Consider the following 20,517-nt stretch of genomic DNA (forward strand, 5'->3'; position numbering starts at 1 on the left):
AATCCTATGATGTTCTCACAAAAAAAAAATGCATTTAAGTTTTATAATCAATTAAAATTAAAATATTATTAATTTGAAATTATATATCAACAACTTTTTACAATATTTAGATACAAATATATGATTATTAATTAACATATTTTCAAGAAACAATATGCTTTTAAGTTTTATAATCAATTAAAATTAAAATATTATTAATTTGAAATTATATATCAACAATTTTTTTACAATATTTAGATACAAATATATAATTATTAATTAACATATTTTCAAGAAACAATGTGTTATTAAATAGCTAATTTAATATCATTTATAAAGGCACATATTTTTTAAATATTAATTTTAAATTTTTTGTAATTAAGTTTTATTTTTCAATTAAACTAACTGTGTAATTATACTTGTGCAACCAAACAACACGCTTGTAATTACACTGTAATTACATCATGACAAACAAACAGGTCGTTATAATTATAATACTGTGTAATTACTAGACTGTGTAATTACTAGAGTAGTAATTACACTAATTCCAATTACCGGGTGGCTTTCCAAACAGACCCTTAGTCATAACACTTTATTCCTCACACAAAGTGCTATGACTAAGAGTAAGTTGTTTGTTGTTGTTGATGTGTTGGTTATGTTGAGGCTTTTGAGACTTGGGTGAATGTTTGAATGTGGTTTTTATAGATATGGATATAATTAGATTGTGAATTAAGTAGAAAAAGGAGGAGCACATGGCTACGATATTGACGCGAACACGGAAAGTCAAATGAACTGGTGACTGGTGAGTTTTCAGTTTTCTTATTCTTTGTGGGGTCTGCTTTTATTATACCTCATTTAACCAAATGTTTTTGTGAATAGGAAAATGGAGAAAGTGACTGGGATTGTGGGGTTTTATAGCACGTGGCTGAAGAAGAGAGCTGCAAAGTTTAAGATATGGTTTTTTAGTTGTTTAAAATGGAGTATGTTTTTACTAGCTAGGTGTTCCTAATTCCTAAGTGAGAAATTTGTCTATGGAATGGAAGTGTAACATCATCTCATATAATTTGTAATCAACTAATTACTGTTATTTTTTACACGTTCTAAGTGCCGGCTTAATTTTTTTATGGGTCAAGTACGCTAATATTTTTTATAATGAGTGGTAGTGAGAATTTAACATAAAATTTCTGTCTGTTTTGGTATAAGTTAAAGTGTGTGAGCATTAATGGAACACAAAATTTTTTACTAAAGAGAGTCGAAATATAATGAAATAAACATACAAAGACACCTCTTAATTAACGGTGACTCTGCCACCAGCTGTCAAAGCATGTTTATTTATCTAATTACTATCTTCAACATATAACGATACTTTAAAATTTCTTATTACTAGATTAAGTTAAACTACAACTAATGCTATCTTTTTATATAAGCATAATATGGTAACTACTAACTAAGAATCTCACATTTTTGGGTTCACAAGTTTTGGTGTACTTTCTATGATATAAAAAAAAAAAAAACTCACACAAATATTAGTTGTTTGAATTACAAAATAGCCCTCTATCTCTAACATCTTTTCTTACCATGATTATCCCTCTATCTCTAACATCTCAATATTGCCTACCCGTTTACAAGTTGGCTACGATGTTGACACGCACAAAAGAAACGAAGAACACTACTAAAAAAAGGGGCATTTTCGACCTAAAAATTCGACCACACTTTTGGTCGGAAAAAAATCGACCACGGGCGGTCGAAATTTGAAGAATTTAATTTTTATGTAATTCTTTATAGAATTTCGACCACACCGGATCGATTTTTTAATAGGAAAAATGCATTTCAACCACATGTGGTCGAAATTAATTTTTATATAAATAATAAATGGGAAAAAATATTTTATACATAATTAAATTATATATATATAAAAAAATTAATTAAAAAATAAAAATAAAAATGTAATTTCGACTACATGTGGTCGAATAATTAAGTCAAAGTCAGTCAAATCTGACTTAATTATTTTCGACGACATGTGATCGAAAATTTCAAAAGATTTAGACCAGATCTGGATCTAGTCTCTTTAATTTTCTTTTCATTTTCTCCCTTCTCTTTCACTCTCTTCTCTCTCCCTCTCCTCTCTCTACCATCTCCCCACCCGACTGCGCCACCCCCTCCTTAGACGATCAACGCCGCAGCCACCGCGGTTTTCGACCAGCAAGAGTCGCCACCAGTGTTATATCCCGTGTTTTCGCACATTTGGAAAATTTGAAATAATTTTGACTTGTAAGAAATGAGGTCATAATTGATTTTATTTAGCACATGAGTTGTTTATGAAAGAATATTAATGTGGAAGTGTTGAAGAAGGCCAAGGGCAAAATTGAAATTTCGAAAATTAGTTTCGGGAATTATAAAACAAGATTTATAACCAATTGAGCTCAAAAATAAAAAATAAAATAAAAAAGAAAAACAAGGCCCAAATTTGGCATGGGGTGGCCGGCCATGGTAGGCCCAAACCCATGGAAATTTTCCATGTGTTAATTAATAAAAGGGTGACTAGGTCATTGAAGCTTCAAGACATTTCAAGAAAGGGAATACAAAGCCAAGGAAAGCAAGAAAAAAACAAGGCCATTCGGCCATTGCTCAAATTTTTGCCCCTCAAAAATCTTGTTCCAAAAATTGTTTTCTTGTGGTATTTCTACTAATTCAAGGACCCTCTACAACGTGGTGTAGTTATTTCGGAAGATAGAGCTCTTGGTTCATCCATTTAACAAGTGGGTTTAGTGAAGAAGTTTGGAAGAAAAAGGTAAGATTTTGCTCCTTTTACTTTGGAATATATATATATATATATATATATATATATATATATATATATATATATATATATATATATATATATGTTGTAGCATGTAGAAATAAGTAGAAATTATGAAAATATGAAAGTTTGCAAAGTGGGTGTATATGGGTGTAGGTGGCCGTGTGTATATGTTGCTATATAGGCAAAATAAGTTGAATTTTTTTATAGTATTCTAGTTGTGGTTATTGTGGACTTGATATAAAAAATGAAAGTAGAATGAATTTGGTTGAGGTTGGAAATGTTGGGTTTGGCCGTGTGGTATGGAAATGGGAATGGGATTGAATTAATCTTGTTTAATATGTTAATTGTGTTGTTGTGATCTTTATAATGTAAATGAAGGTTAAATGGGTTAAGTTGGCATTGAAATTGATCGTAGAAGGTTATGTCATTTTAGTATGATTTTATGATAATATGAAAATGAAGTGTTAAGGTGTAAATCATGATTATTGTTAATGAAATGAGGTGACAAAAATGTGTTAGGAATGTTTATGTTGAAAGTTTGAAGTTTGGAAGGAATTATGGTTTTATGGAAATTTTGGTATATTTTGTAAATATTGTGTTAAATGAGAGGAAATGCTCCCGAATGGAATTGGAGTGATCTTGATTGTTAATGTATATGGAAATGTTGGCATTGATTTGAAAATGTAAGTTAGATTGGAAGTTGTTGCATTATCGGAAAAGAAGACTATTTATGTTAGAATGCGTTTCTAGTCGATTATTGATGTTGTTGGTATTGTTGTTGGTTTGGTTGTTGATGTTTGGGGCCGAGTTAAATCTCGGGGATGCTATATGTATAGGGGAGATGCTGCCCAAATTTCTGTAGACAAGTATGAATTAAGATTGAATTCTTAAAGGCTTGAAATTGATATTTGGTAATTGTGACCAATTGTAGATTTTGAAGAAAACGGGAATTGAATTTGGGCTGGCGTAAATGACGAAAAAGGTATGTAAAGCTATCCCTTTCTTTCTCTTGGCATGTCCTAGGTGTACTAGGATTGGATTTGGACGTCGGGGAGTATTCGGTTCATAGAAACCCACGTTTAAAAATGTCCCTTTTCATTCAATAGAATTGAATCCTATATGTACGTTTTGTTGAAAGAATTGTGCAAGTTTCCATAAATTGCCTAAAAAGTTAGGGAATTTCTTTAGGACCTCCATGGGTGACTCTATAGACTTAATATACGTAATTTGCGTCCATCGCTTCAGTTGACCCGAGGTGGGCCCACTATTCCCGACTTGTCTCTTATTGTACTAATGTCTTATTTTCAAGCCATGTAAAATGAAACGTTTTAACTATCCTTCTAGCTACTAATGGACAATTGTTTTAATAGTTCCCGTGAGTCTTGTAAACTATTTTGGAATATGGAAGCGACCTCAGAAAGATTATTTCTCCGTAACTTATCCGAAATACACTTACTATGATTCTGTCCGATTTCATTATTCCGATTTGTCATTCGATATGTCTTACTGAGTCTCTGGAAATATATGGTATTTTATGTTGCATTTAGTTTCTCACTACTCCATTCGTGGATGCCTCAATGTTTCCCCCACTGAGCCCGGGCCAGGATATGTTGTCAAGCGTATTCCACTGCATTGTTCGCCGTGCCTCGATGTGAGAGGGCAGGTTTACTTGTACATGGGTTGTGGAGTATGCTGTGCCATGTACACATATTCTGATATGACATAATATGATATGATATGGCCATCTGATATGATATGTTATGTTACTGGGTTATTCCCTGTTCTGAAGCATGATGTGTTGTGGCGCCAGTGTTAGGGTGGCGACCACGTTTTGTTCACCGTGTCCCTTGACGGGGGCCGGATATGTTATGACATATGTTTCTGTATACGTTCTTTATGTTTTGGAAATATGCATTTGATAATCTGGATATTACACTCATTTTCTGTACGTTTTGTTCCGGTCATGATTTTGTTTCTGTGCTTCAGGCTTTACATATTCAGTACAAATTTCGTACTGACCCCCTTTCTTTGGGGGCTGCGTTTTCATGCCGGGCAGGTTCAGAAGACATATTTGCCGATCCGCCTGCTTAGGACTATATTCTGCTATCTTGGAGTGCTCTATTGTTCGGAGCCTACGTTTGGTACAGTCTTTTGCCATTGTACATATGTATGCTATTCAGGGGTACGACGGGGCCCTGTCCCGTCTTATGATTCTGATGTGTTCTGTAGAGGTCTGTAGACATACATGTGGGTTTTGTATATATTTTGGGTTGATATGATCCGTGATAGCCTTATCGGCTTCCACGTGCTATATCTGTTCATCTGTGATAGTTAGTGACGCCATTGGACTTTTATATTTATATATTCTGCTAATATGCCGGTTTGGGTTATGGGGTACGTCCGGGTGTCCAGCACGGACACTAGTTGCGGCCTACGGGGTTGGGTCGTGACAACCAGATGCCGCCAGCTCAGGTATTTTTTTTCCTTCCTCAATCTCATGAACACAACCCCCAAATTGAACTAGTGCTCAAACTTGGATTTCAATACCATGTTATTAGTTACATTACCTTCTATATTTAGTAGATTTGATAACTTTATTTAGTGTTCAATAGTTGTTTTGGGGTTTATATTATGTTATCTTTTTTAGGGATTTGAATTGAAATAGAATGAAATATTGAAATTGAATGTTGTTGTTGTTGCTGCATTTGGCATCACTTTGGGGTTTCTGCACTCTATGTTAATCAATGAATCTTTTAGTTATGGTTTGTTGTTTTGGTCTCTTTTTAGTTATAGTTTGTTGTTTTGGTGTCTTTCTATGTTAATCAACATCCCTTCCTTTCTTTATGTATAGGTTTCACCAGATTCCACTTTATGTTTTCTTTTAAGCTATCTAACTTAATTCTAGGTTTTATTGCCTTCTTTTTGTGTTTTTCTTTTTCTAACACAAGTATTTGTTTGAACCCCAACTGTCCTACTAGCCTGAGATTTCTATCTTTTTTTGTATTTGAATATTAGAACTCAGAATCCAACCTTATGTTCTAGTACTTAAATTTGCTTATTTGTATTCCAATTATTTGATTTTAAGTTTGTGTTGTTGGGTTTGTTAGGTGACTGAAGGCCTTGATCGTTGAAAAGAAATGGAGGGATGTGGGGATTTTGTGCAATGTCTTTTACCAGACATGTCTATAAAGATCCTAATGTTAACTATAGAAGTTCTCTGTGAGTAGAGGGATGCGGGGATTTTGTGCAATGGCTTTTACCAAACTGATGGGTTGAGCCAAGGGCTGAGCGAAATTGGCTGACATAGATCATGCTTTTGGATTCTAATTCCGCTATGTTTAAATGGATATGTATATTATGTTTAAGAGGTTGAATGTAGTTTTAATTCGAATTAGAAGTACTTTTAACTTTAAGATGTTTAAGTGTTTGAATGTAGTTTATGATGTTTAAGTGTGTGAATGTAGTTTATCATGTTTAAGTGTTTGAATGTAGTTTTAATTTTAAGTACTTTGAGGTTGAATTTGATTGTTTATAAGTGTTTGAATGGACAATGTTTAAGTGTTCAAGTGTTTGAACATTGTTTATGGTTGTTATATTGCATTGTTGATGAATTAGATGGTTGTTTTGGTTGATGAATTTGGTTGTTAAATTAGCAGGTGTGTTGCTAAAAGCAGGCAAATGCTGGAGAAAATATTCCAGATTTTTGACCACAGGTGGTCGCAAATCAACCCTGAGATTTCACAATTTCGACCACATGTGGTCGAATATGTACCCAGAAAAATACGGTTTCGACCACATGTGGTCGAAATTGTGAAAATAATTTTTTTTATATTTAAATATAAATAATGTTGTTGACCACTTGTAGTCGAAAAAATTAAATATAATTTAATATCAAAATAATATTTTCGACCACATGTGGTCGAAAACATCTTTTTTTCTTAATTTAGGTAGAATTTGATTTCGACCAAAAAATTTCGACCTACCTGTTAGCGAGCTACCGGTGTGGTCGAAAAATTGGTCGAAAAAAGAGCATTTCCGATCTCGTGTGGTCGAAATTTTTGGTCGAAAATCCTGAATTTTTTAGTAGTGGAAACGAAAGAATAAAAAAACAAAATAAAGAAAGAAAGATGACAATAGGTCACTTACGTTATGCATCTTATGTCATGGATTATAGAATGGGAATGAAGAGATTTGTACTCAGCCACACATTTTTTGGAGCTTAATTAGAGGTCGTATAGTTGACTGATGATATCCACCACGAGTTCTAATTAATGTTGTTCATGGAAAAAATCCAACTTCAAAACAGAAGAACACCATACACATGTTCAACACCTATACACTAGCATAGTCTAATAAATGATCAAGTAAACTGGAATACAAGAAGGTATTATGTCAAAAGTTCAGACCCACTCTTATGTATCAAGTACAGATAACACAAACACTTTAAGAGGAAAGGGAATAAGGAGGATCATGGTGCAAACAGCCATTTCTCATCTACACTTAAGCTATATTGACACTTTCAACATTCGGACTTATAATCCATACGGAGAGGAGGTGTATTTAGAGGCATTCTGAAACTGTATGATTAATCTGTAATGCAGTAAAAGAAACTCAAACAACACTCTTCACACAAGTAAATTGCATAAATTATACTTGTCATTTCTAATCCTTTAAAACACAGTTGCTTTGTTGTTTTATAAGACAGTCCCAAGATAAGGTTGATCTTTTAAAGAGTAAATGAACACCATATAAAGGAACAGAAACCAATAACTAAACATATTGACCTCTTATACGAATGCCTACTCTTGATGTGGCCTTCCAATATGATAGTAAAGAGAAACATTTAGTTCAGACACTCCTATTCTTACATAAGATAGTGACATTCCACAAAGCCATACTAAAACACTCTAAAATATTGCAACCAACACGGGGTCATAGCCACTGGACAGCATTTGCAGAATGGAAAATGAACCCAACAACATTTGAACTAAATCAGGAATGGCGGCGAATTCACGAATTTAACTAGTTACCACAGCAAAGTTAAAAATGTGCATTTGTAAAACCATGCTTAAGAACTTTAAGCATTTAATTTATGACCATGTTTGTATTAACCAAACTGATTAGAGCTAAGTCATGTTAACAGCTAACAAATCAGTTTATAGTTTAAACACATACATTAATCCTCCAAACTCACAAAAATACATCCTTCGTATATTAAGCTACTTAGTCTTAAACCGAACTAACCGAACATATTAAACGACACGGTAGAAAAGCCTCTATAACATTACATAAGTTCGGAGCTTCAAAGAAACAAAAAAAAAAAAAAAAAAAAAAAAGAAACGCAATATGAAACAAGAAAAAAAAACAGAAAAGAGATGCTAAACTGGTAGGGTATTACCTCTTGTGGGTGCAGTGAACGGGACGATGATCTAGATCTACTTCCCGACTCACGAACAGATCCCAATCTCGGATAGAAAGTCACCAGAAAGTTTATTTATATTTTTTTTAAGCAATAATGTTGATAATGAAAATGTGTTTTTTTTCTCCCCCTAACCCAAACTCGACACAAGCATTTATACCGGTAGAAAATGGCTAGGGTTTTTGTTAGGCGGGAATTTGAAATCGATTCAAAGTTGAGTCAAACCTCCGTGCAGATCCGAACGTTGGGGGTTTCATTCACGTGATTTTCTTCGGATTTATGCCCGAAGTGGACCAATTTTTTCTGGTCTTTGTGGATCTGTTGCGTTTGAAGCGGGAAAAGGGAATGCCTTTCCCTGTCAACGACAGAAGGCTCAGATGAAACAGGCGCAACGACAGTTTTTGGTGGGGAAATGGAAAGACAGGACTGTGCTTGGTTAAAGGAGATTAGGGTTTTTTCTAGAAATGGAGAGGGAGAGAGATGAAGAAGAGAGAGGAGATATGCGGCGCTGTTGAAGAGATTAGGTTTAAGGGCTGAAATGTATTATGCATTGGGCCGGGTCGGGTAGTTTTTTTTTAGGCGGCTAGTGGGCTGGATTAGGTGGAAAACGGGTGTGGGCTGGATCGGGTGGAAGGTAATGGGCTGGTTTGGGCTCAGTTGGTCCGAAAGCGTGGGCTGGTGGAGTTAATGAATTTAAAGTGTGGGCTGGTGGGGTCCGAATTCGACCCTTTTCCTCTTTAATTAATTTATTTGGACATCTTCATCTTAATAATTTGGACTAGGATTAACCACTTTCAAATATATAATACAACTTCTTATTAAAATAAATAACCGTGCAATAAGTATTTGAAAGTATTAATATAGTGCTTTGTTAAGTAAATTTGAAATAACTCGTCCGAATTATTAACGATCAAGAAACGCAGATAAATTAATTGAAGGAAAAGTGGGACAAAATTGCGTGTCAACAACAAAATTAGCTGTTTTTTTTTTTTACATTTTCCTCTTAACAAATTACTGCTATAATATTAACAAAAGTGTTTTGTAAAATTGATTAGCCAAATATAAGTACTCGTTTAGTGTGGGTGCAATTAATTAATCTCCAGATAAGCCCATGAGGTGATGGATCACGTGAAACTTACTTTGCGGGGGATATTGTTGCGTACTAAGCGAACAAAGTCTCACAAGACGAGTATGAAGATGACGGAGCGAGAACGTGGAGCTTGGGTTTGTGCCTTTGCCCATCTACGGGCCGATTTGCTACCTTTACATGTAGTTTTAAAGGTGCATGCACAAAAAGGAAGCTAGTGGGCTTTGGTGACCATAAATACTTGGTTGATGTGAATGACTAGAGTTGACAAAATGGTTAAAACAAACAAACCATCCAATCCGACCAATTAGACACTACAAGAAAAACTATATTTGGCAACACAAAATATATTTTGTTGCATGAACTTTTCCTAATGGCTGTTATTGCAACAACGTGCAACAACTTTTTTTTTGTTGCCAAAAGTACTTTTTGCAATAATAATCAATACTATGGCAACAAAATTAAATTCTTTGGCAACAAAAAAATCATTTGCCAATAATAAAACTAAATTGTTGTCAAATATAAAAAAATTTGTTGCGATTTCTATACTTTCTTGTAGTGAGACATGAGTTAGATAACTGAGTTTTTAAAAATGGATCAAATGTGGGTATTATCCACTAAAAATGGATACTCATATTATCAATATCCATTTGTCTGCTTGTTATTTTTCATGAGTTCTTTCTTTCTGGGAGTCAACTTATTTTGAATTTTAGTTTGTGTCCTCACATGACTATTGAGCGAAAACCGTGAATATAGATATTCATATTATCCGTGATATCCATATTATCCGTCAGGTGACTAATTTTTTATGCTTGTTAAATATGGGCGGGTCAAATTTTTAGTTATCTCTGTTTAACTTGTTTTCGATCCGGCCCGCCCGTTTGCCACTCCTATGAATGACACACAATTTATCTTCAAATTAGCCCATGAATGGTGATAGGTCATGTGATACTTAGTTCAAAGGGGGTGATTGTTAGGTGTGTGCGAACAAAATTTCGCATGGAAAGTATAAAAAAAAGTTACTTAAGATGTTAAATAATCTTAGTGAGTGAGGTCTTTTGAAGAAAATCGTGCGGAATTGACTTAAAATTGATAATGTCATATCATATTAAAATTATGTGTGGCTATTTTAGCCCAACAAATACAATTGCTACTCCTTAAAAATAGTATTTCAAAAATTAACAAAAAATACTTTCAAAATGAGTAAATTTTAAAAGCTAGACAACTATTAATTCGATCAACAAATTCTTCCTTGGAATATTCGTCCTTTGAAGTTTGAAGTGGCACAAGTGCGTAGCACCCGTGTGTGTGAACTACAAAGTTTCTGTCCTCATTAACCAAATTTGGAAAGTGCAATAACCCGACAAAGTTGTGGTCCGGTGACCCAAATTGGAAACTAGAAAAATAATATAACTACTCTATTTTTTTTTATTTTTTCAATCACATCCTAAATCTGTCAACTCACTAATTCAACACACGTGGTACGAAACCTCCTTTATTAGTCTTTTTCTCCAATTTTTCTATTCACAAAGTACATTTATTTTATTTGTCTATGTTTATAGAAGTACACCCCACAAAGAAGTGAGTTGATAAGGAAAAGCTGAATTTCCGTGTTCGCGTCCATATCGTAGCCATGTGTTCCTTCTTTTTCTTCGTACTTAATTCATAATTCAAATTTATCCAAAGTATATAAAATCACCTTCACAAATAAAAGTTGAACAACAACGTACTCTAGCAATATTACTTACACTCACTACAAATATAGGAAGTATCAACACTTCTAATTAATTCTAGTTGAGTATCTTTTCTACTAAGTTTGATCTTGTTGACTATAATTACAACATTCACGACTATTTCAAGAAAATCAGTAGTTTCCTCTTATCCGTATATAGATGCTAATAACTCGATGTCTTGCTCGTCAGATCCCAATTTGGAAAATCTGGCGAGAGATCACTCGCTTTGGGGGTTGTTAGGCAATGTAAGAAATTTTAAATCATTAATCTAATTTAATAAGGAAATTTTACTTGTCATAGCTACTTCTAAGACCTATTTATGAATAGTAACTACCTTTTATTTTATTTATTGTTCATAACTAAAATATTTTCTTAAATTACATATCATAACTAGTGTCCTGTATTTCACAAGTTTCTCTTTTAAATTAGTTTTCTCTCATCTCTCAAATCTATTTCTCCCTTACCCTTCTCTTTCTCTCTCCGTTCCCTCTCCTGCCCCCAGATCTAGATCTATGGGATCTACTTCCCTTGCCTGGACTTCTATTTTTGTTTTTTAATGCAGACTTCTAAATGTTTGCATATCTGAATTCTGTAAAGCATCAAATTACATCTTTATTTTGTAGTTGAAGCAACCAAGAAGTCACTTTTCCCCAAACAAAACAAGATTGTGAATGCAAATAAGAAAACAAAGTGGTAGAGGGAGGAATAAGCAAAGCAGATAAAACAGAGTTCACAAATTGCTGGAGTGAAGTATGGGAAACTCCATATATTAGAGGCTGGCTTTATCAGCTGGCATTGGAGGATTTCTTTTTGGGTTTGACACCGGTGTCATTTCTGGGGCGCTTCTTTACATAAAGGAAGATTTTAAAGAAGTCGATGAGAAAACGTGGCTTCAAGAAACTATTGTTAGTATGGCTGTTGCTGGTGCAATTTTTGGTGCTGCCTTTGGTGGTTGGCTTAATGACAAGTTTGGAAGGAAATTTTCCATTCTCACAGCCGATGTTCTCTTCTTTATTGGTTCAGTCGTTATGGCTTTTGCTCCGGTTCCTTGGGTGATTATCCTTGGAAGGATATTCGTCGGTTTAGGAGTTGGTTCAGTCGTGATTTCACAAGTTTCTCATTACTGTAGGACAGTTCCTTGCATATCTAATCAATCTGGCCTTCACTAATGTAATTACTCCACCTCCGATGAGAGTTGTGGAGCTTCATGCTCACCAAGTGTTTGATAAAACGTTTCAGTATATTTTAGTGTACTGTTTCAGTATATTTCGTTGTATTTCAATGTATTTCTAATTTATGAAACAGTTTCTGATATATTTCATTGTATTCCATTGCATATACACATACTGCAATTTTATATTTCTTAAACAATCAACCATACTTCATTGTATTCCAGTGTATATTTTTCTGTAGTTGGAAGTATTTCTAAAAGTTTGGAATGGAGTAATTTGGAGAGAGAAACGTGGGTTGTTATGGAACTTCAACAGTTATGCGTGATACATGGTTAATTTAATTTGACTTACCATTTAAAATGAAAGAAGAGAATCTGTTCCATAAATACAGCCTATTTTGACTCTGCCAGATTTTGTATTTCAGTGTATTTTAAAAATGCGAACTCTGCCGGATTTTGTATTTCCGTGTATTTCCCTGTATTTCAAAAACGCGAAATACAATGGAATACAACAAAAACTAGCTACGATTTGTAAATATAGAAAAAGTAGTTATAAATTGTTAGAAACTATTAAAAGGTAGCTGTTTATGTAAGTTTACCATTTAATAATGTACTATGAACGAAGAATGATATATTTTGGAAACACTTGGGCCTTTATTGGCTTATATGTGGCCCAGCTTTGGAGAAGCTGGACCTCTGTTTGGAGTACTCTTTTGACTTTTTGGGCTTTCAAGTAGCTTATATCGGTCAGCTCAGCTTAACTACATGCATAACCCCCCTCCCCCCCACCTCCCCACCCCCTTCCCCCCAAACACATATCCCACACATTTTTTTTTTAATTTCACTTAATAGTGTTATAGGATAATAAAATGGTTACAAAACCTTTTATTGTTTCAACGTATCCAATGAGAGGTATTAAGCTTTTTATCATTACATCAATTTATTTTTCCGCAAGACTCAGTAGAGTTTAACCACTAAAATCGAGATAGATTGGTTTGATTTCTTTTGCAATTAGAATACCAGGATATCGTACCATGAACCAAGAAAGGCATAAGAGAAAAACATATTTGCTAGTAATCGTGAGGCACGTTCTCTCTTTATATACTCATGTATAGAGCTGGGCCTTGCGAGAAGTTTTAACAAAACTGCCATAATTTGTTAACTAATAAAGAGCTGGGCCTTTTTGGAGTGAACGAGCCCACCCATTTGCTTGGGCTGTATACTTATATGTAAGGGCAACTTACATAAATGATTACATTTTGAGGGATTTCTTTTTAGGCATAGCTACACTTTAGCTAATTACATTTCGTAACTACAGTAGATTGTATTCACGCGCTACAGTAGATTGTATTCAAAATTCGGCTGAGTCAGATTTCACTGTATTCAAGTTCAGATTTCGCTGTATTCAACTCGGATGTATTCAACTAAGTTGTATTCAAGTCAAATGTATTCAACTCAGTATTTATTTGTAGCTACTTTTACACTGTATTCACTTTATTATATTTAAAATTGGTTGTATATAAGAAAATATCCTTCAAAATACACCCCCAGACACTGAATTTTGCACTAAAAAAATTAACGAATACACTGAAATACTGAATACAAGAAATAAAATTCACTATATTCATTTGTATGCACTTCAAAATGTATTCATTTGTATACAAAAAGATCTCCTTCGAAATACAGGCGAAAAACACTGTATACACTGTATGTATACAACAATACAGTGATTTTTTCGGTCAGATCTGAAAACAGTGTATTTTTCGGTCAGATATGGACAATAAAGTGTATTAAAAAAAAAAATACAAAATACACTAAATCCGGCTAGATCTGATTGTTTCCATCTAGGTTTAACACCGACGCCACCAGATCTACGAAATCACCGCCGTCACCAGCAACCACCGCTATATCCTTTATCGTCACCTTCATCTCTGGCGATACAACGATGATGACCATCATCGTCATTGTCATCAACAAATCCGCCACCGGGAGAAAGAGAGAGAGAGACTGCGACGGGAAAGAGAAAGCCGCCGCCATCGATAAAGACAGCAGGAGTCGACGGTGGCTAGGAGAAGGGAACGGAGGGAGCTGTTGTGGTTGGTGGCAAGGAGAAGGGAACGAAGGGAGTAGAAGGAGAAGGGAACGGAGGTAGCAGTGGTGTGTTGTTGTTGGTTGGTGGCCGGAGCTCGTTCGCTGGAGCTCCGGCAGCCGAGAGTAGAAGCAGTCAAGATAATTTTTTTATAAATAATAAAAATAAAGTATTCTACTTTAAATATATATGTAGCTATAAATTGTATATAATATATTACTCTTAGTTATAGGATAAAATTAATCTAAACTATAGCTACTAAATATAATTACCTAGTAGTGTTTGCCACACCATGTATATTTCCCTATATGCAAACACAATCAATTTCTATTATAATTTTTTTTTTAACAAAACGATGTTGACGCGTAAGCAAAAATAAACACTAAAGAATCTAGGGGTGGATCCACAGTTTAGGTTACAAGTTTTGTCCAGACTCTATATATGTTCAGAAACTTCCTAAATATCTATAAGTAACTTTTACAGTAAATGCAATTATTAATGTATATATTAACTTGAAGTCACTGTAGAAACCTATAAGCTTCAAATTCTGGATCCACCTGAAAAAGTACTCTCGAGTTCAACTATGTTTGGTTCGATATTCTGAGTTTGATAGTTGATTTGGTGGAGGCTATGATGATGATTCCCCCAAGAATAAGCTCCTTACTATCACAAGATTATTCACCAGGACACTCTGACGCTAAATGTCTCTGGAGATATTGAAAAACGGAGACGACTTTAGAATCTAAAGTTAATAAGTCTAGAAAGTGAGACTTTATTGTACGCATACCATAATATCTTTTTCATATGTATAAATAAGTCGAACCGAAAGTATACTAATGAGTTCAATTGAATTTTTTATTTTTTTATTTAAGCCAGATTCATCTCAGGTTAGTACACTTGATGATGCTGGGGGGTTTGGCATAGACCCCTACCATGTAGATTAAAATCCAAAACGTAAATACATGAAGGAGGGGGACATGACACCTTATCTCCCCAGGATCTATGTTAGGATTTGACAAACCAAATCCTGTACAAAAGTTATGCTTGCAAAAGACATATCCTGTATCATACTTACAGTTATGTTGGTTAGGTCCTATGATTATACAGAGTTCAATTGAATTAACAATGGAACGACCAGAGTTGTGTAACGAACATCTTCTGGCATAGTAACATCATATAAGCTTATACGCCAATTTCATATATTAGTTTATACACTTACACTAAAAGAGGGTAATTGGTGTTACTCATCTAAAAGTTTGCTTAAACTCATGAATTATTATGCTGAGTCTGGTTTACTAGATGTTCCTGTTGCGTAACTGAGTGAAAGTAAAAATTATGATTCACACGCTTGTGTGATTTAAATTAAGTCTTCCACTAAAATAAGGTAATATTTATTCATATCAGGTGTTTACACAAAATCATGTAAATTTGTTGTAGTTAAATGATTTGATAAGGTGAAAATACATATTAATTACCTATGATTAAGTGTTAAAATCCACATGCAAGCACATATGATACATTTAATGGCTTTGTATAAATATCGAATGCGGATAAATTTTTACCGATAATTAGCCACGTTCAGTCACATTAATTATGATCCTAATTAAGAGCTTACCCCAAGTCCATCACCATAACAATCATGACCTACACTCCTATGGGATTCAGGCTAACTCTTCCACTAAAACAATTAGTGTCACACCCCTTTTTGGGGTTTTCCAATTGAAGTGACAGTTTTAAATAGAGATTATTTTATTTAACAGAATCGCCACTTGGAATTGAGTTTTGGTGTTCCAAGTCACCTTATGAATCCCTAATCAAAAGGAAATGACTCTTTTATTATTGGTCCGCGAAAACAAAAGACTGGGTAAGGAATTCTTTTGACCGGGGAGAAGGTGTTAGGCATTCCCCGAGTCCCGCGGTTCTAGCATAGTCACTTTATCAACTTATACTTAGCTTAACCAATTTTGGATATATTATATATCTTAGCCTTGATTTGCTCATAGTTTTTATGGTTGAACTTTTATTAGTCTTAACCCGGATCCAAATTCTACCTTGCGTTTTTATTTTATTTTTAAATTTTTGATTGAGCGGGGGTTTGAACCTGAAATCGAGGGATTTTTAGCGAAGGGTAAAAGTTAAAGACCACCAATTTGAGGGGCAAAAATTAAAGAACACCCCCAGCGAAGGGCAATCCTGCAAATTTTCCTCCATATAAGAACTCGTTAGACCCAATAACAACTCATTTCAAAAATGTTTTTCTTAAAATTTGAGCCACCCCAACCTCCACCACTCACCCCACCACCTACCCCCTCCCCTCGCCCCGAGTTTTCTATTTCACATATTTTATTTTACTTTTGTAAAAAGTGAAAAAAAATTCTTACGTCCCACCCCGATCCTTACCCCACCAGCACCCGCGTGCCCCCAAATTTTCTATTTCATATTAATTTATTTTACCTTTTTAAAAAAATAAAAAAAGTGAGAAATTTTTTCTTCGCACCACCCCTCCCCCCTTCCCCACCCACCCCCACCAAATTTTATGTTTCATATATTTTACTTCTACAAAAAATTTATAAGAAAATGAGAATTTTTTCTTAACCGCACACCGCCCCCCCCCCCCCCCCCCCAAAACCCCCGCACACATTTTTTATTTCATAATATATTTTATTCTACTTTTATAAAATTTTATAAAAGTGAGAAATTTTTTCTTACTCCACACCCCACCCCCTCCATGACCCCCCTGCCCCCCTCACCGTACTCCACCGCCGCCGCTGAAATTTCTATTTCATAATATTAAATTATAAATAAATGAAAAAATTAATTTAATTTGACAAAAGAAAGAATTTATAAACATTACACTTGAAATAATAATGTACTTGTATAATATGGGCTAACAGATAACCAGCCCACCCATTTATCACCCTACCAATATTTTACCCACATGAAATATGGGCGGGTTGAAACCCAACCCGTTTTTATTCAAACCATTTTCAACCTACCCAAATCCAACCAAACCCACCCCATTTGCCACCTCTATTCATCACTAATCTATTGCTAACTAGAATTAGCGATGAATTTGTTATTTAGTGCAAAATTTATAGGTCGTTAATTTATATTTTTATAGTAACGCATTTACAGTCAGACCTCTCTCTATATCAACATTCTTATATAAATACACCTCACTATAACATTCAATTATTTATCGAAACCGATTTTTTATTGTGCCTTTTTATAACTTTTTTTTTTAACCAATAAAAGCAACAATCATTTTTATAACAGTACATTCTTTGTAAAATTACCCCTGTATATCAGCTATCTTCCTTTTTAGTAATATAATAATTAATCTTTTTCATAGAAATATAATCTTTAAGATTAACAGTAATTGATCTAGAGATTTTGATCAAATATTTTGGTAATTTAATATATTATTTATGATAAAGATTATTATATGAACATATATTTTCATCATTGAAGATTTCCCTTCTTTATACAAAGTATGATTAAGCTTACAATTTGCCATTAGTTCACACGTCCATATTTTTTCACTTTGTACAAAGTGTGAGGAAGCACAACGTTTTCTTAGAATGTGCGCTTTAGAGCTTAAATATTTATAAATTTATTGAAATTGTATTAACTTTAATTGTGATACCTCATTTTAAACTGGTCAAATCGGAGAACGACATATTGGTGTTCCTATTTGTTTATTTTTTGAGGAGTCGCCACCTAATTGATTTTAAAGGTGAATTAGGACACCTAGTTATTAACTAAGGTAAAGCTAAACTAAACCTCTGTAATTGATCCGCTTAACTAATGTAATTCTAGGTAAAGGTTCTTGATTATCCTAAAGGGAAGGGGTTAGGCATCCTTTAGAATCCGTTAATTACGGTCACCGACCAAACATAGGTTATTTAATTAAGACTAAAAAATATACAAATATAACATTTTGCATGTTTAGGAAAATAGTTTGTAAATGTTGTCAAGATTTCAAAAATGGAGAATATAAGGCATTTTGCTAAAAATAATATTTTTATATTTTATGGGTAATATAAGAAAAAATATTTCATCTTAAGTGATTAAGTGATTAAATAATTAAAAATATTTGCCTTTGATAACATAATGGGGTTATTACCTAATATTAGTCGAATTTAATGATAAAGATATAAGTGGACATCATAATTAAACAAAGGGATTGACTAATTAAGTCTCAAATGAAATGAATGAGGCATTATAGGTAATTTTATCTTATGCGTTTAGGAAAATTATTTTTTATTTTTTTAAACAAAACAAAGAGTAAGTACGCCATTTTTTAAGTATTCTAAATTTAAATATCATAAATTGTTTTAAAAAAAAACGTTAAGTACGGTATTGTTTTAAATTATGTTATAGAATAAGTACGTTATCTAAATTTAACTACATTATTTCTAAAGCAACTCGCACTCTAACTACCCGTTATCATAACTATTCCCATGTTTCATCTAAACTAAGAAAACAAAAATAAGATAAAATGTTAATCAAGCAATCAAACACACGAAAAATAGAATAGCGGAAACAAATATGTTTAAATGGGCTTGGCCCATTTTAATGCTGCTGCCATATATTCTGTCGTATGGGCTTAGGCCCAAAATCACTTTTTTGCACGGCTGATAGAGGATGACCCGAGAGGAATATTGCGTTGGGCTTTAGCCCAACACCGAATACGGAGGAAGACGAGAGTGACACAGTAAAAATGGGCTGCGGGTTGAGTCTCTAAACGAGACTTCTTGTAACCACGAAAGTCTTTTACGAAGACCCCAATTTGCTCCCAAAGTGCACATGCGGAAAAAAAAAAACAAAGATAAAGAATTAGAAATATACGTAACCATTAAATAAGGCAAGACATATATGACGTAAATTCAAAACAGATCAGTGGGTTATGTAGATATTACGTATATTCGAGTATACTTCACGTATTCACATTCATAAGGATACTTAGAGGGTTAATATTGGAAAGCAAATATGGGTTACAGGTCAGTCAAAAACATAGGGGATATACCTCATATGTACTAAGTATACAAACTCGCATACACCGAAGGTGTGTAGAGTTTCCGAATTTACTTAGTGTTGACACCCAATTTTGTCCCTCCTTTATTTAATTTACCCGGGTTTTTAAATTTACTAACGAGCTAAATACTTTATTTTTCGCGATATTTTATTGCTACTACTATTAATATCACTACTTTTATTTTCAATATTATGAGCATTACTTTATCACAAATTTTTAAAAACAGTTAGTCATTGTTTCGTTTTCGGGTTCCGATTCGTTAAATTAATTACAAGACAACACTTTGCAAAATATTTATTTTTTACATATTAATTATTTATTGTCTTTACATAATATATATTTTACCAGTTACTAAATTAGAAGCCCGAAGATAATTAAATAGCGGAGGAAGGACCAACAAATTAATGGCCCAAAATACCAATACAATATTATTCCCTATCCAAATAAATAACCTACATTTTTATACCCAACCCACATTTTAAACCCCACATTTTCAGACCATGTTTAAATTAATGGGCCAGCCCAAACGGACCAGCCCATTACCCGCGACCCGACCCAGTCCAATTCTCTTTTCTTTACCCTAATCCCATTTCTCCTTCTTTCTTTCGACTTCCGCCTCCTTCATCGTCTTCTCCCTTTTCTCTTTTCTCTCCGCCTCATCTCTCCCTTAATCTCTCTCATACGCTCCTCTCTTTCTTGAATACAAATGAAATCTATAAATACAAGGCAAGTGAATCGTTTAAAGGGGGGATTTTCTCAGGTTTCGGAGGAGACACAAGTTTCCTGTCCTTAAGTCTTGAGCTTCATTTCTACTCTAGTCTTGATTTTCTTTAAAATCAGAAAAAAAAACCTTTTTGTTGAAAATATAAGGATCTGGAACCCAAAATTCCCTACAACACAAGTTTTAATCGATAAAAAGCAGCCAACAATTTACTCCATTTTTTATTTTGGAATTTAGTTACTTTAATCGAGTTCGAATCGATTCATAACGAAAGAGTAGATTCGACGACCTCGACATCCCAGTTCATTGCGCACAAAACAGGTAAACTTCGATACATTTATTACTTCGAGTCTTTAATTTCTGCTTTGGTTAAATTTTTAGCTGGTTCTGCTATTTTTATGTTATGTAGTTTCTTTGTCGTCATATTATTTTATGATGTTTTGGGAGCTGTTAGGATAAAACGTTAATCGCCAAAAT

General features: G+C 33.9%; 1 long non-coding RNA gene and 1 pseudogene across 2 annotated transcripts; both read left to right on the plus strand.

The window, feature by feature from the left end:
* The first annotated feature begins 2,182 nt into the window (after window positions 1-2,182).
* Window positions 2,183-6,353, plus strand: LOC132608757 (uncharacterized). Of its 2 annotated transcripts, none has more exons than XR_009570516.1 (4): window positions 2,183-2,770; window positions 3,714-3,764; window positions 4,769-5,254; window positions 5,890-6,353. It is a non-coding gene; the product is annotated as an uncharacterized LOC132608757 (long non-coding RNA). The 2 variants fall into 2 exon arrangements; XR_009570517.1 differs by having other exon boundaries at window positions 2,185-2,770; window positions 4,769-4,923.
* Window positions 6,354-8,370: 2,017 nt separating this feature from the next.
* LOC132612320 (inositol transporter 4-like) lies at window positions 8,371-12,407 on the plus strand (annotated as a pseudogene).
* Window positions 12,408-20,517: the final 8,110 nt, after the last annotated feature.

Source organism: Lycium barbarum, chromosome 9, assembly GCF_019175385.1.
Source record: "Lycium barbarum isolate Lr01 chromosome 9, ASM1917538v2, whole genome shotgun sequence".
Taxonomy (NCBI): Eukaryota; Viridiplantae; Streptophyta; class Magnoliopsida; order Solanales; family Solanaceae; genus Lycium; species Lycium barbarum.